Here is a 17,376-nt window from a genome sequence, read left to right on the forward strand (position 1 = left end):
TGCCTACTGGCATGCATTGTAAACTACAACTTTTCGCAGATGACTGCGTAGCTTAAAACACTGTTAACTCTTCTGACGATGTTCTTTGCCTGCAGCGTGACCTCGATGCCATCTCAGCTTGGTGCGAAAAATGGCACGTGCCTCTCAACTTACCGAAATGCAAATCTATGTCTTTTACCCAAAAGCGCAGTCCCTTTCAGTCCACTTATCGCATTAGCTCTGTCAACATCAGCGCCACTTCATCTTACAAGTACTTGGGTCTTATTTTGACGTCATCACTCTCTTGGATAACACATATCGAAATAATACGTCGCAAAGCTGCGCGCTCACTCGGGTATCTACAAATAAATTTAGGTTAGAGCATTCCCAGAGGTAAAGAAGGTGGCGTACGTGACGTTTGTCCGTCGACAACTCGAATTTGTTTCCGCTGTCTGGCATCCATCTCAAGATTACCTAGCCGTATTAATAATTGGAATCCGTTCAAAACCGAGCCACCCCTTCATGACTTCACATTATTCACGGTACACTAGTGTCACTTCTTTGAAGCAAACAATAAGTCCGCCAACACTGAAGTCATGCCGCATCATATCACATCTTTATTTGCTGCACTCTTTTTTTTTACAATCCACGCTGAAGGCACCACCTTCTTAAACCACCATTGCGAACTTCCTATCGCATAAGTCACAGCTCTGCCATAGCAGTTTACCCGGCCGCTCATCTGCCATGACCACTTCCTTCTTTCCTGATGCAATCGTTTATTGGAATGCGCTCACTGACAACTTCGTTACCTGTACTGCGCAAGAAATTTCGGAAATACCTAACAAATCACTTTGAATAACTTTCAGCTCGCAGTGTACATGGTTCACGAACCCATCATAAACCCCTCGGAATAGTCTACCCTTGTCAACCCTTCCACCTAGTCCTTTTTTTTTTTTTTTTTCTGCGAATGTATTGCAGTGTTACTTCTTTAAATTATAAATTTTTCTTTGATTGCTTAAAGTCACACAAAATCAGCAATGTTTCTTTTCTTTTCGTTATTTTATACGTAACCACTCTTACACGTGTTTGTATTGCCCCCTTGTGTAACTCCTTCAGGCCTTCAAGGTGATAATAAATGAAACAAATTATGGTATACAGATTGCGCGTTTCATGAACACCTGAAGGAAAGTAAGCATTAGCTATAAAACATGTCCGACAGGCCGGAAATCTTACGTTTAACACTAGAATTTAAAGCTCGGGGGATAGGAGCTGCTTATGACAAATTGCTTTATGACAAATTGTAGATATCAGTGGCAGTAAACCACCCCCCCTCGAAGATCGATCTAATCGTAATGAAAAATAACTTTTGAAATGAAAATTTATATCTGGGGTGAGCCATGTTTTTTGTAATAAGATTATATCAGCGGTCAATTGAACGGCAAGATAATGTAAACCTGTGTAAGCAGCAAATATCGAACAACAGTTCCATTGCATTACTCTCGAGGATACTATTTTGAGGATAGTTTCGCAGTAGCAACTACCTTCTCCAAGATGTTCTCCTTGAGAACCTTACTGGGCGGACACCTTTTGGACTTATTCAGAGGGGACATAGACGAAGCTCGGTTCGTTGGGGACTGGTTCTCTTTCTGATCTCGTGCGCCGAGTTCAACGTCTGGGGAGAAGTGCAAGACTAAAACATGCTGCTGGCCAGGATTCGACGAAGACTCGGAGGTCTCATGGATGTTTTCCGAGGGAAACGCGCCACCAGTACTTTTATCTTTAACTTCTCTATTAAGTGGCAGTGGAAGCTGTCTGTAAAAGGTTAGCAATCTGGGTACTGACCATTTCAGATATGGAGTCTGATATGCTGACTACTGAACGCTCCATTGTGTTTGCGATTGCTTGTTCAACTGCAGAGTCAATTGTCTGCGCAATGGTCGGGCCTGTGAAAGAATACTGACGTGCTGTTACGCCAGCGTACCGGTGAGCCCTCACCTTAACAATGGCAATAGCCTCTCTCCTAGAACACATTGTGTCGTCAATTATTTCCAACAACTGCGTTTATTGCACTCCAGCTGGGCAGTTTGAATAGTGACCAGGATGTGATCCACAATAAAGGCAACACTTCTCACCTTAGGCCATACAATCACCCTAGAGTTAGAGTGACTCTCACCACATGTGAAGCAGCGTGAAGCAGATTTACAATCGCCAGCACTTTGGCCATAGCAGCAACTATTCCGGCATTGTAGGGGACGTGGCGCGAGCGGATCGACTCTGAACAGTAAAGGCCACTCTTTTATTTCCGATGGACGAGCAATTCTGGCAAAAGTCGCAGTCACTGACTTAGTGGGGACTCTCTTATTGTCCACAACGCGATTGCAGCGGTAAACAGCTACAGCACATTCCATAGAAAGCTTCTCTAAGGAATTCTCAGATGGACTTAGTTGCAAGTCGATGCTACGCACAATGCCCCTTGCGTGTGCGAGGTGTGGTGGAATATATGCACTCATCGGCATGAATGCAAGTGAGGAAAACTTGAGGAGGTCCGCTACACATGCCTGGTCTGGTGACCTGCACACTATCCGACCTCGCCCAAACTGCATGGCATCAGTGACGCTGTGGTAGTGAAGAGTCATCGCATGTAGTTGTTCTTGTATCGCTTCAGGGGTTGTTCAACCTGATAGAGATCCACCCAAAGGCACTAGCGCGCAGGCAATGCTGCTCACTGCGCTGTGGAGAAAGAATTCAAAAGGTACCTAATAATTTTGAAGAGAGGCTGTCCATGGGGAACTCCTCATTCTAGGAGAATTCCTGGCCATCAATGCGGCCTCCAATACAAAGAAAAAATAAAATAGGCTGTTTCAACCTTCAATGAAAAAAGAGGTAAGCACAGTGATGGATAAACTAACGAAAAACCACCCGGTACTTAATCAACCCGGCCCAGAGTCCATGCCTAGAGGAGCTAGAACCGACACATCATCTGACAGCAGGATGTCGCCGCTATCCATGCTATACTCTACATACTCTCTATAGGATATCGTTCTTCGATGGCGCGTACTCACTGCGGGGCATTGGCCAAGATTTGCATGGTATTGGGAAGATAAATAATACCGTCATAATAACAGATAAAGAATCCATTATTATGAAGACCATCGATATTCCTTAATTTTGCCTACTTAAGGCTAGCACTACAGCTAGAAATTCAGCCAGAAATACGGTTAAAATGTCCGAAATCCTAAATGAGAATGACCAGTCTAGAGCAGGAGCGAAAATGCTCATTCCAAATTTTTCTCCACACTGTGAGGCGTCTGTTGCAATGACCGTATATATACCTAAACTGAATAAATGATCTTGCAATAGCCCATTTAATATATTGTGAGAGTGAAATTTTGCATTGTTAGGGTAGATGTCATCATTGATTATTTGTAGATTCTCTCGCACATCACAAATAAATAGCACCTCCAAAATACGTACATTTAAGGGAAAACACGGGGAAGGCGGGAGATGGAAATTCAAGACGATGAGCAAGATGAGAACAAGGTGAAAGCAGGAGCCAAAATTTCGACAAGTGGACTTTTCTTCAAGGCGACATATGCTTTCCTCGCCACAGTATATATAGGTGGGGTTCTTCTAAAGCGGAGAGGGTGTAAGGCGGGTGGGTGCGGCAACGAGCGAAGGCGTGTCAGCGTGTCGAATTGAGAATAAAGAAGCGCTGTGCACAAGGCCAGTGACCCGGCCGAGTGTCAAGCACGTGTCAAAGCCCACGTGTTAGCCGGCGTGTCAACGGCGTCTGACCAACACCCTCTAGAGGGTGTTGGTCTGACACGCCGGCTGGGGAAAAAAGGAAGGAAAAAATAAAAAAAATAAAAGAAATGAAGGCTAAGAAACCAAACTAAGTGTTGTTGTCTATAGCTTGATAATTTAGCATAGCGAATAGATTCTAAAGCTTCCTTTGAAACGTTTATGCATATTGGTTGCAGTGTCTTGAACTTATGTATAAGGTATGATTCTCTGTATTTTCTTTCTCGTTCAGCACGAAAATTTGTAAGGTGTAGGGTTTAAGTTCATCAAAGTTATGACCTGGTTGGTTGAAATGCTCGGCGACGGCTTTGGGAAGCCTTTATGCTGTGTCCGCGCGATGTCCTTTTAATCTGACGTTCATTGATTGTCCAGTTCAGCGATATATTGTTTCTTACAGAATGAACATTCAAGCATATAAATCACATCCTAACTTGTACGAGTGAAGCTAGATTTGACTTCGTGTGTATAACTATTTGCGGTGCTTTTAATTTTAATGTCACTTTGAAGGTGCCTACAGGTTTTGCACCTGGGGCCAACACATGCTTTTATTACGGGGGAATGCTGTTGGCTGACTTTTGCGTGCACTAACATGTATTTAAAGTTCTTGTTGCGGCGATAGGTAACCCTAGATATATCCGGGGACACTTTTCTCGGGTGCTCGTTACTTGATAATATTGGGTGGTATTTTCGTAGGATGTTTATGTTTGGGAGTGAATTAGAATATTTTGTTATAAAGGCCGGAGATCTGCCAGATTCTGGTAAGGCCTGTTTCTTCGGCAATTCCGACTGTCTCTCCAATTTTGACGCGGTATCATAAGCTCTATCGAGAGCAACTTGGAAGTTGCTCTCAATAGAGCTTATGATGCCGCGTAACCTGGTCGAGTAACAGGGGCCGCAGGCAGGTCCGAGGAGCGTTGCAAGAGCTTTGAAGGTGTTTTCCGTACTTTACCCTGACTTCTTTTTCCTTGCATTGCCGTGTACTTTGATATATTCGAACGTAATTCTGGGTGTTTTAATATAGAATATTTTTCCTGTCTGGCCTATGTCACCATGTAAAATGAAGTTGGGACCTTACTCAAGGTCTTCCTGTTAAAAAATTATTGACTGTTTCTTTTGATCTTATAAAGTCATTGGAGTTACACATTTCACTTTACCTGCCGGCAGTGTACAGTCACACCAATTGACAATATGTTGACTCACTGAAGGAAAATTCACTACAGAGAACTAGAATAGAAACGCATTTGCCGTCACATTTTTAGCCTGAGTGGTAGTGGTTGTGGCGCAACGATCCCAGCGGAAGAGTGCACTTCGAGTATTGAATGAATTCCGTTGTACAACTCCAGCATGCCCCACAATGAGAATAAATAGAAAGGCCATTAGTGAAACTTGCTTATTGTTAATAACATTAGTGGTTATCGTGAAAATTCTAGTACCTAAGTCGCCACAGCTATGAACCTTGGTCGCGGTTTTTCTTCTATAAATATTAATTAACTTTTTAGGTGGTTACTTAAGCGTTCTTTATGCTCAAATTTGGCAGCAAGCTGGAATTTTGGGTAAGGATCGTTCACTAGAGGCATCACCTCTTTGCTTGACTAGCTTGTTCTAAGAAAATATGCAACCCACAAATTGTAAAAATCAATGCTCCGCGAATCATACTGCGGTTAGCTAGCCGTCCAACACCGTTTAAGTTTCTTCAATGCTTACTAGATCAGCCGATATTTTTCTGCAAGTCAAGAAATTGTGTGTGTGTTCGCGCGCGCGGACGTCGCCATAGCAACCAGACAACGGCGACGACGTTGGTGCGAAGGCGATGGCATGATGAGTGATCTTTATACTTCGACAAAAAAAAAAACATGGATGTATTTTCCCTTTGTGATTTGGACCGAACCTCAAGCAGTGCCGTCTAACATAGCGCCTTAAAGTGCCAGCAGGTGCTGGCGAAGAACGCAGTAAAGAATCTTGTACCCTTAAGGTTGCTAAAAAGACATTTTTCGTGTTTACACCCTCTATCGGCACATGTTTAACATTCGTGTATACTGATAAAACCTGAATCGATTATGTCCGAACAAACAAAAACAAAAGCTAACGCAAATAAGGGTGCTGAATGGGCGTTTGAAAATCTGCAATCTGCACCCTTTACGAATCTCACGTGGTGTGTTTATCTGACAGTCGCATACGACCCATGTGTAGCGTGCTTATGAGTTCTCTATAAAAAGCTATTCTTACACTGATTAGCCTGTTCGCTAATGTTGAAACGTCTCTCTACAGCAACAAGGAGATTAAGGACATGTTACGAGCGCAACCAACGCATATTCTGGGATGCACAATGCCAAGATGGAATCTTATACGAGATTTCGTATGAAATTAAGTTTATTGATGATACAATGCTTCTCTTTGTTAATAACAATGATATTATGGAATATTTCTGCACGTCCGTACATTTGTTATTTCGCGTGGCTGCTTTTTAAGCCTTACCAATGTTCACAGGCTGCTTTACTACTCCTACGTGGCGAATTATTAGTGGCAATTATTAGTGCTAAGTGTCCATGTACCGCTTCTAAGCCGGCCCTTACTACCAACAGCAGTGTTATTATTTAAGGTCTTGATTGATTTATGTGTACCGATACCAACAACACAAAAGCTGCAACATGCCTGTCTTCTGTGTGAATTTCTTGGGTTCGAACCTGCCTAGATGAACTTTATGGGGAAAGCAATCTACGAAAGACTTTCTTGGGCTTTGAATATACGTAACGATGTCGCGGATAAATAAATTCTGCGTCACTTTCCGCCTAGTGCGACAACATACCCTTTCTTTAAAGGTGCAATCGCAACATCAAATTTTCTGAGTGTTGGCCTGTCACCGTAACGGCGTCGGCCGTGAAACAAACCAAAACTACCCTTAACGGTGCAAAGCTCCCACTTTATTAAGCAACTTGTTCTTACTTGACGTGACGCAGGCGAAAGGCAGCAGTAATATCGACTATCACTCGCGCGTTTCAGTCGCGCGCCTGTGTCCTAATGAAAATTTCTGCATGTACACGTGCTGTTGCTCGTGCTAAGCGATTCTTCCCGGGGGCCATACATGTGAAAGGGGTAGTTTGCGTTGGCAATGTAAAATTATGCTTGCCATCGTGCACTAATGGTTTGAGCATGGAGTTCTGTGTGCACCATCGAACAACTGAATTCGTTTTTGTTGAAGAGGACCGAAACGACGCGAGGCTGGAGCCTATTCAGCTACCGCAAATCTCCTGGAATGAGGCAAGGAATGATTCTTATTAAAGGAAAAGCTACATCCATGCAGCATTACCATGAGATCCACGAACTGCTGCAGAAAGTGTCCTTAGAGACCGCTTATCAAATTCGACTACACATGTATGCATCTAGAACCAACGTGAAATGACGGACATAAACGTCTTATCACGATGACAGCGTCGAGAGCGTCAGCTTTGCACTCGACTGCGTAACACGCTTCCTCCGCACACCACTTTATCCGACGCGTGGTTACATTTACCGCTGTCATTCACGGGCTGATTGTGCGCATCTATAAAGCGCACTTGGAAGAAGGACTGTTACGTCATCTCACACAATGGAGCTGCTCGTCCGGGCGGTTTCTCAAAGCTTATAAATTTCGGTAGACACGACCGAAGATAACGCGGGTTCAAGGCAGTATGTCTGCCCGTCGGTGCACTGCCACTGACATTCTTCGCAGCGTTTATGGATCTCACATCAGCTGGAAAAGGGGGGGGGGGGGGAGGCAATAACGGCGTGTATGTATCGTCGTACTTAACAGAGCGCAAGCTACTCGTCACACATTATGACGCTACTTGCTCTATAAAAGCGTATACAGCCTTTTCGAGCGAGCAGAATTGACAACGCCTCTGGCGAGCAAACAACGCGTCAAAGCGCATCAAAGGTAAGAGCTCTGCACCTTGATTAGTTTAGAATGGCATGTTTATCCGAAATTTACCGTTCGTAACCGCTTACTAAGGTTCTCTATTGTGTCTTAAAGGTTACCTTGTTTGTATTCGACTCGTAAAAAAAGACATTTTGTCATAGTACAAAGCGGTGTAGCAATAAGCAATGTAGCAATAAGCAATTTAACCTTAGATTTCTGGTTCAACCATGGCTGAAAAGACAGTTTTGTGTCTCGCTCATTCAATCTCATCTTCATCGTCGACTTTCTTTCTTTAGTTAACGCACAGCTGTTAGCGCTCAGAAAAATTTCTACATGGCTGTGAACTATTCATGCTGTTTAAAACAACTTTTTTTCACACTCTTTCTTTTTTCGCATCATGACAATGAAAATCAACTATATTTCATCACTGCTTATTATTATACAGTTTAAGAGGCAAAACAAGCATTGATGTGTGAATAATTCTCAGAAACGAGCCGCGCTTTCAAGTGAAAACATCAGTCGCGAATATCATGCGGCGACATTATTTTTGACGTATAATGATTCAAAAATTAAATTATGGGGCTTTACGTGCCATAACCACGATCGATTATGAGGCACGCCGTAATTGGGGTCCCCGGAAATTTAGACTACCTGGGGTTCTTTAACGTGCACCTAAACGTAAGTACATGGGTGTTTTCGCATTTTGACCACATCGACATGCGGCCGCCGTGGCCGCAATTCGTTCCCGCGACCTCGTACATAGTAGCCCAACACCATTGCCACTAAGCAATCACAGCGGGTGCAGATTATTTTAAAGATGAATCAATTATTCAATCTTTATTTCGTACATATGGTGCGAAATTGCAAGAAATTAGTTTTTATTTTATGATGCATACATTTCCAGTAATACAGCATGTATTCTGCGGCATGTTCGCTTCGAGATATCAAAACACACGATCTACTATGCACCCGAACAGCCTAATTATTTATTAACAAACTTTAAAAATACGCACCCGGCTTCGATCTAAAAAGTGAGGCAGTCTATATCATTCGACAGTTTTAAAGAAGCAATGAAGTCGTATCTCCTGAGCTGTCGGAGAAAATAAAAGAAAAGAGCGTATTTGAAGCAGGCATAATGCACTATTGTTCCAGTGTAACGTGTGAAATTTTACGTCTTTTTTTTATTTTTGTCTATATCAACGTAAGTGTAAATATCGTATAAACTTGAAAGTGTATAAGTGGATAAAATGTTGCATGCATATATGTGCCATTGCCCCGTAACCAGTGTATGCGTGACAGGGCCGTAGTGAGTAAGGTATTACCTGCCTCTAGCTCTGTCATTCGAGACCAAGTTGTGCCTGAAACAGTGATGGAAATAAACGAACCATTCGCTCCTATACATTCCTGTTCATTGCCTGTATTAAATGACTAACTCATCCGAATTTATCGTTGCTGGAGCTAAAGCACCCCCACTTTAGACAAGTTGAGAATCTATGCATGCGGTTGGTATTTCCTACAGGACGCGATCTTTAACACTAGGAAATTATTGAAAACATCGCCAAAATGTTAAGCATGGAATGGTCACTGCAAATTTTAGGAGGGCCAATGTAACTGTGCATGGATGATTTGTGGAAATAAAGTTGCGAAATCTTTACGCGCACGATGGTGTGTTTTATATACTACAGTTTCGAATGACCGTTGTAATCGTGGAGGGCCGAAGTATTGCATTCCTTACGCGAAATGACGCACATATTCAAATGTCAGCTGATTCTCCTGATGTCTTCATTGCATACATTAAGGCTGTAGAGAAATCGGTGCGTACTTTCCCTTAAACCCCACGCTCAATGCCAGACAGATAATTGTTCGCCTCGTGTGTGTTATTATGTATATGAAAGTATTCACTTATATCACAAATGTGCGACTACTTATGCATAGCTTATAAAGTGACACACTACACGACACACGACGTATGCTTTATGTAGCATTTCTTAATATTTTCTTTTCTACCAGAACAAGATGGTGAAGACCTCGCTGCTTGTTTTCCTTGTCGTCGCAATCGCATTCGGTAAGCTTTTTGTTTAATATAATGTTCGTCTTCATTATAAAATATTTTAGGCACCAACATCACTTTCTAAATTTCTCCAAGAGGCACACACAAGCAGACGGTTGTTTCCAGTACTTTCATCTTTCCGTTGAGCTCATAAGTGATACTAGTCTTGATTTACAAAAAAAAATGAATACGTCGTGATTCAAATAAAGCATTTCTCGATCTTAGCATGTTGGGCAATAACTTAGCACAGAAGCAGCCAGATGGCAGCCTAATAAAGCATAGGTCTTCCTGCACGCCTAAGCCAAACTAAATCTATCATTGGGCTAAAGCACATGGTAGCCTAGCTCTTGGCTGAAGCATTTTAGAGCTGCGAGTTGTAGGCCTAAAGCTTATATGTCCCCTTTTCGCAACAATGCTTTGGCTGTGGCGCTGTTTGTGTGCTCCTTATTTTAGTATTGTAATGGCCATGGAATCAGACTGCAGATTTTGAAAAAGCAGTTTCACGGCTTCAGACGTACTAGACTCGTCACGCATGTTGTCGACCTAGTTCGTCTAGATTTATGATTGAGATGTGCAGAGTGACGACGAAGACACAGGAACGAAGACGAGTGTGCTTTTTTTCATTCCCTGGCTTTCTCTCATCGTGCTTCACAACTTAAACAGTGCTTATTTATCAATTCTGCCTGTGTGTTTCGTCTCTTGTGAGCGCTGCAGTTCAACAATGCAACTTCTTTATCACAAATACAAATTGTGGTTCACTCCTCTCCCAAAACGGCCGACCACCCCCTGTACCTCTATTTTGTTGTTTCCTCGCATCCGGGAGGCGGACGGGAATATACCGATAGTGCCTATTTTAATATTTTTCACATTTTTACGTCACTTTCTCCGGTTTGCCCACTCAAGCCGTTTGTTTCACAGCCAGATGAGCGGTACGATAACCTCGCATTTACTTGTGGGCCATGAATATCGCAATAATAGCGATTATTTTATACCAGGCATATAGTATTTAAAGAAGTCTCAATGTGAAAGAAAACAGCAGAAATGTCAGCGACACCTCACTGACGTGCAGAGAAGCAGCTTGTAGCAGTGAAATATTTGCACTCGTGATCAATATTTTACCGCTTGCCAACAAAGCTGCACTTAATTTGCTGTAAACTAACGATGTTGTGCGCGTGTTGCTGTGCTTCATGCATTGTCGTCTCCAAGTACCCGGCACCAGCGTGAAGCGTCATTTTGATTATGTGCCTTAATGGCAAACATCAACGGCGTTGTTCTGGCGTCCTGTGTCAACAGGCACCATGCATATACGGGTTGAATGGCAAAGCCTGTAAGCTGCCGCGTCCGGCGCGACCTCTGCATATGACTGACTGCAACTGAAGCAAAGATGTCCTGCATGTCGTGCGCAAATGCTCGGCCGAGGCGAGTTTTTTGGAGTGTCTTGTGTTGCGAGTTTACCTGGATGCAGTCACCAGCCCGTGACAATATTTCATCTCTCACCCACTGTGCGTCTTGGGCCTTTAGATGTTCTGCCCAGTATAACAACCCGTTCGATGCTACTGTTCGTACCAAATATGTTCCGCCAAAATTCGCAAGGTGGGTGAAGTTTTAGGCGAAGAAACACGTTATACGCCTGCTAGTAGCACGAATCTACAAAAGAACCCCATGCGGGTTTCTCAGAAAATAAGCTTCAGGCATGTACAGAAATTTGCCCTGACCCGTTGATTTGAACTGGGGCCCACGCCGTTTAGGCGCTGCCACTCTAGCGTCTCGGTTAGTCATAAAGGTACGAGATTGCGTGGAGAAACCGAATTAATAACACGAAGCGACAAATGGGAATGTTTCGAGCTGTCGTTTTATTCGGCCTGGCCTTACAACCGAAACCGTGTTGAACTAGGCGAGCAGCGGTGCATTACGCGATTCTGACCACTTTGAATGCGTGCGCTATTTCCGACCTATCCTGCATGCTTATTTATGAGACGGAAACGCGCAGCTCCGCGACGCTTGTCAATACGTAGAATTGGATTTGAGTTTTGCATATGTGGAGCAGCAATCTGCAATTTTTCGTTAGCGAAGCGATTGGACGACCTTTTAAAACTGTCGAACATGCATGAGTGACCGGCTCGTCGACTCCGCAGGTGTCCTATGCCGCGCGGACGGGGGCCCGCTGAGTTCCATGGGCCTCACCAACCCACTAACCGAGCTACAAAAGGCGGCGCCGGCGAGCGACCTCACTTCCCTCCTTTCGCCAGAGAAGTCAAGCCCAGAAAACGAAGACAGCTCGACTCCATCGAAAGAGGACAGTTCTAGCGACTCCGAATAGAAAATGCCGGGTACCTTCACGTTCTCCATGAAGATTATGGCAGTGACCTCAATTAATAAAAGTTGCAATTCGTCTCCTTCAATATCGTTGCAACCAATCAAATTGCTTGGCGATTATTTTAATAGCTGAGCACGGCAATACTGTATAAAATTCAACGACACAAAGCAACACAAGGTGATATGTGAACGGTGTATTAGATCGCCAGGCGTTTGTCCGCAGCAGGAGAATCGCAAGCTCATTTCCAAGTTGTCGCACTGAATACGCACAATTGCTGTTGTAAGTGTGAGGTAACCATGTATTTAATGGGCGAACTGGTGCCACGAATGGCAAGCAGTACTTGTAGACAACAATAGTGGCAATCAATGTACTCGATTCTTAAGAACGTTATTTATAGATTTTCTACCCTACATTCCAGATTATTCGCTAGTGCTCGTGTACATTCGCAAGTCGATGGCACAATTACCGACGAGTACGTAATCTGATGAAACAAGTCTCTTTTGCTAAATAATAAGTGTCAGCCAGTGAGAAATTTTGATTATTGTGCGTCTTTTGCCGAGCGACAACTTGATAACTGTAATAATATAGCGAAAACGAAAACCTGCAAGAACTACGATGGCTGTATCAATGCCTGGAAGTGTCTGCTTCCCAAAAGCATCGGCGCAATTTTCAAGAAAATATAAGTGCCGGAAATAAGAAAAATAGGATATGAGAAAACACCGACAGTTTGATTTGCCCTGTGAAGCACAATAAGAACAACAGTTTTACTGCCTGTCGTATGGGTGTGGTTTATAAAATTCCCCTTAGCTGTGGCCGGTTCTACGTAGGGCAAACGGGACGGTATATCAATCAGAGGCTAATGGAACATAAAAGGTCGTTAACCGGTGGATCGCCTTTTAATCTTTCCGGACATTGCCGAGATTGCAACTGCACGCCAGAGTTAGATGAATGCGCGATATTGTGCAGGCATAAGAATGAAGATACGCGTCTTATGGTAGAGGCATGACATATCTATAATGGTGGAAGTGCGTGCGTGAGTCAGCCTTCGATTACGTTACATAAGGAAGAGATTAAGCGCCTTAACAGTTATCTCTCACGTAGACCGGCCCGTGTACCCGACTGACACGTGGTGTTACCATTCCTGAGCATGCGCAGATGAGTTTTGTGTCTTTTTTCTTTCGCGTCAGTGCTCCCTTCAGTTAATAGTCGGCGTTCGTGTTGTCCACTTCTCTACTGTTGTGTCCTGTATGCTCGCCTCACTTCTTTTTTGCATAACGACTGGCACAATGCGAATGCCTAGTGATTAAGAGCACATAGACTGCATAACGCCGAAGCATCGAAAGGCGCTTAACGCTTTTCATATCACCCGAAAGATAACTTCTGCTGCTAAACTGTTTGTAAAAGAGACAAAAAGCTAATCTTCCAACTATCGTCAAACGCAATGCCTTCAGTTTGAAACCTGTAAAGGTGTTTCCCGGAGCGACTAATTCATTGTTCTCTAATTTTGTCGGCTAAGTTGCGAAGCTGCGAGTGACGGAGCTTATCGCAGGTTTCATGCTCGAAAAGCGTTTGTAGTTGCATATAAATAGATTGGGTGAATCTAGATATTTCTGATAGATATCTCTTCAAGTCTCGTATTTTGCTTGCGGTAACTTTCCAAAATTATTTAGATTGTTTGCCAGCCAGGAACCTTAAATATACTGCTACTTTTAAACTATACGAAATCAGCAGCGCACACACTGCTCATGCATGCCCCGCAAACACGGCCTTTCATCCGAGTACGCTAGCAGTTATTCAACTATACGTCTCTGTCTGAAAATTCTTCATGCTAACACCATTTCGAGATATATACGTAAAGCGTGTCACGAGAATTTCACTACACATGCGGCGCAGCATTCATCGCGGCCGGATCGAGCGCCACAAAATGAGATCTACCACACTGGTTGCCCAAAACGCACATCCCGCTTAGTGGCAGCTCAGTATCAAGTTAAAACATGGTGTACTTCCTTTTTTACGCCCCTAAACTATAACGCTAAAATCAACAAGCCCGAGCGAGCGATCGCCGTACAAGATTCCGTATATTAGAAGCGAGAACATGAGTGCGTTATCAAATCAGGTCAACGACAAACCAACACTATGCCCGAGTCGCCTGCGCTACATGCAGCCTGTTCGCGCTACGAAATACGCTCACATAATCATGAGCTACTGACGCAAAACATCTTTGCCAAAGCTTACCGTTCAGTGTAGTTGACGTGTGATGCCACAAAGAAGACACGCATACACAGACACCAACGTTCACAGGCGGACACCGCACACCACTACAAGCGCTTACGTGCCTGGCGGACTCGTTGAGAATTCAAATTGACGCGGACAGACGGCGCACCGCCGCGCATGCGCAAGAGCTCCGCACATGCGCAGGAGCTCCGAGCGCCGGGCGTGCGCTATAGAGGCTAGATAACCTTCTAGCCTCTATATGTGCGCGCTCCGAGGAATGTGAGTGACTTTTTCTGTTCTTCTTTTTAACGCGACAGCGTTAAGGAGCTCGTGTCGCAGAAAAGCCGGTGTCGTCGGCATCGGCATCGGCGGCGTTGGCCGTGAGCGATGAATTCCAGCAGGCACTTCATGAATAAAAAAGAACTTGCAAGATAGGCTGGGTGGGAATCGAACCAGGGTCTCCGGAGTGTGAGACGGAGACGTTACCACTGAGCCACGAGTTTTTTTTTTTTATTTATTACCGGTTTTGTACTTCTATATCAAACAACAAATGACATTTGGGAAAACAAGATAAATTAGCAAGTTTTCAGCACCAAGTGTCAGCCTTACAGGGCTGACTATTTTAGAATTCTTTGAGCGCGGTCAAGGGTTCCACCCTTGACAGCCACGCAGGTACACAATCTTGTGCTTTCTGAATTTCCACAAATCTCGACATGCTCGATGCTTCAAAGCGGTACAAAAGCGCCTCTAGTGAACGCGGTGTTCCCTTAGAAACGAGCTGTTTCTAAGGCTCAGGCGTGCGTCGCTTGCTAAGGCGCACATTTCGTTGTCGCGCCGAACGCTGCGTTGCTCGACGCGCACCGCGTCCGATGCGGGGCGCGTAGTCGCTGCGCCGTAGCCCATTGTCTTACACCCCTTGGCGGGTCGACGGGAACGCTGTCGCGTTCCACTCTTGAAGGCGAAGCTTAAGCGTCCTCCAATTTTTCTCTTTCTCTCTCTCTCTGAGCGCCATGCGCGCCGGAACGGGTTGCTTTTTTTCATTTTTCATCTTTTTTGATGGACGAAGGAAATGCGCTGGCAGGTTGCATTACAAACGCTGTGGGCTATCGTGTGGATGGATGAATGCGCTGTTTGTAAAAACCGTTACAGGGCTCTTCAGACGCTTCAGACGCAGTTTCGCCAACGACGATGAGTAATACGGCGCATTTGTAGCATATCTTCAAGCGTACCGCAAGATGTGATGCCCGCACATATGTTAGTGCTAATTTTCCATTCCGATGATAGGTCAAAGCAATCAGTACAGCATTGAAGTACTCATATGCGTGGCTGCGCAGGAACACCGCCGGCGAAATACTGGTGGGCTCAGAGAATTTGGCACATATTTTAAGTGAATGAGAAACTTTGATGAGCTTATAGTGCAGGATATCAGTCAACAAAAAACCACCCGATGTTAGTGATGCAGCCGAGATATGAAGACAATGTGAAAACTATCTGAGAATCGGACAACACAAAACGCGCATGTACACCACATGCGCGACATCGGTTCATCGCACACTCACAAAGTCCGCGTTGTCAGCTACAAACATTACGAGTCTCTGCGGTGTTAGCTTGATGTCTGTTTGGAATCCACTCGTAGCTGAAGTTGGCGTTCATAACATCTATCATAACTGGATCGGCGTTTTGCTTTCTTTATTCTACTGCAGCAATAGGATGCTATGACAATGTGAAGACTGTCTTGGGATTGCCGAGAGCGACTACGTAGATCATATCAAGTGGTTAACAGATGCGGAAGTATACACTATGTGTATACTACAGTCTACAAATATGCTCTACAGCAATCTCAGCTGTATACAACTTCAGTGGCTTATATCAAACGCAGCTCCGTATTATCCACCGGTACCTGCAGGCGCTTGGTTACAGCGTACACGGATTGGGCCCAGATTAATGATGTTTGTCTATTGTCAATCTAGAGACGCCTTTTAAACCTGAAGCAATAAGAATTTTACAGTATCGGCTGTTTTATACTTCATCTTACGCCTTACCACAATCGGTATACGGGCTGTTCGAACAAGTTAACATGACCTTTGGTGACGTCCCACCTTATGGCCTTCACCGGCGCTGATAGAGGAAACCGTGGAAAATAATTCGAATTGCAAAGAAGTATACGGGGTGTTTCACTTAATTTGAGCCAGGTTTTAAGATATGCAAATGCTACGTATCTGGAGAGAACCAAGGTAATGTTGTTTGCCATCGCTTGGAGACACTCCGATTATTTCTTTGCGTTCCCCTGATTAGGTAATTAGTGTAAATTAATTTCTCAATTATTTTAATTAGATGAACATTCTCAATGGTAAAATTGTAAAGCAACAATAGAAACTCCCGATACAGTTTTCTGTTCAACGTGTGCTCCATCGAAGTGTTTTTCCGAGCGTGAAGAAGCCCTCGATTACACGCAATGTGACTCGAGCGGCCGGTCGCGCCGCAATATATATATATATATATATATATATATATATATATATATATATATATATATATATATATATATATATGTGTGTGTGTGTGTGTGTGTGTGTGTGTGTGTGTGTGTGTGTGTGTGTGTGTGTGTGTGAAGAACTACGTAGAGTGGGAATAGACAAGAAGAAATATACACCTTATCGACTCTCGTCTGTAGACAGTCTAAAGACGAAGAATGAACAACAATAGAGACTGTATCGACTTTTTTTCTATAGACCGTCTATAGACTGCGAATAGACAAAAAGAAATAGAAATCTTATCGACTTTCGTCTATAGAAAGTCTATAGACAAATAACAGAGAAAAATAAATAGAGACTGTGTCGACTTTCGTCTATAGGTAGTCTGTAGAGAGGAAGTAGACAAAAAAGAAACAAACACCTTATCGACTTTTTTTCTATGGATTGTATACAGACTGCGTATAGACAAAAAAAATAGAAATTTTATCGATTTTCGTCTATAGAAATTCTATAGACAAATAGCAGAAAAATAAATAGAGGCTGTATAGACTTTCGTCTATATGTAGTGTATAGAGAGGAAGTAGACAAAAAAGAAACAAACACCATATCAACTTTTTTCTATAGACAGTGTTGTATTCATTCATGA

The 17,376-nt window shown here is 43.6% G+C and overlaps 1 long non-coding RNA gene across 1 annotated transcript; it reads left to right on the forward strand.

The window, feature by feature from the left end:
* Positions 1-7,595: 7,595 nt before the first annotated feature.
* LOC129387100 (uncharacterized) lies at positions 7,596-12,127 on the forward strand. The gene is made up of 3 exons (XR_008614405.2): positions 7,596-7,693; positions 9,686-9,740; positions 11,861-12,127. It is a non-coding gene; the product is annotated as an uncharacterized lncRNA (long non-coding RNA).
* Positions 12,128-17,376: the final 5,249 nt, after the last annotated feature.

This window comes from Dermacentor andersoni, chromosome 2, assembly GCF_023375885.2.
Source record: "Dermacentor andersoni chromosome 2, qqDerAnde1_hic_scaffold, whole genome shotgun sequence".
NCBI lineage: Eukaryota > Metazoa > Arthropoda > Arachnida > Ixodida > Ixodidae > Dermacentor > Dermacentor andersoni.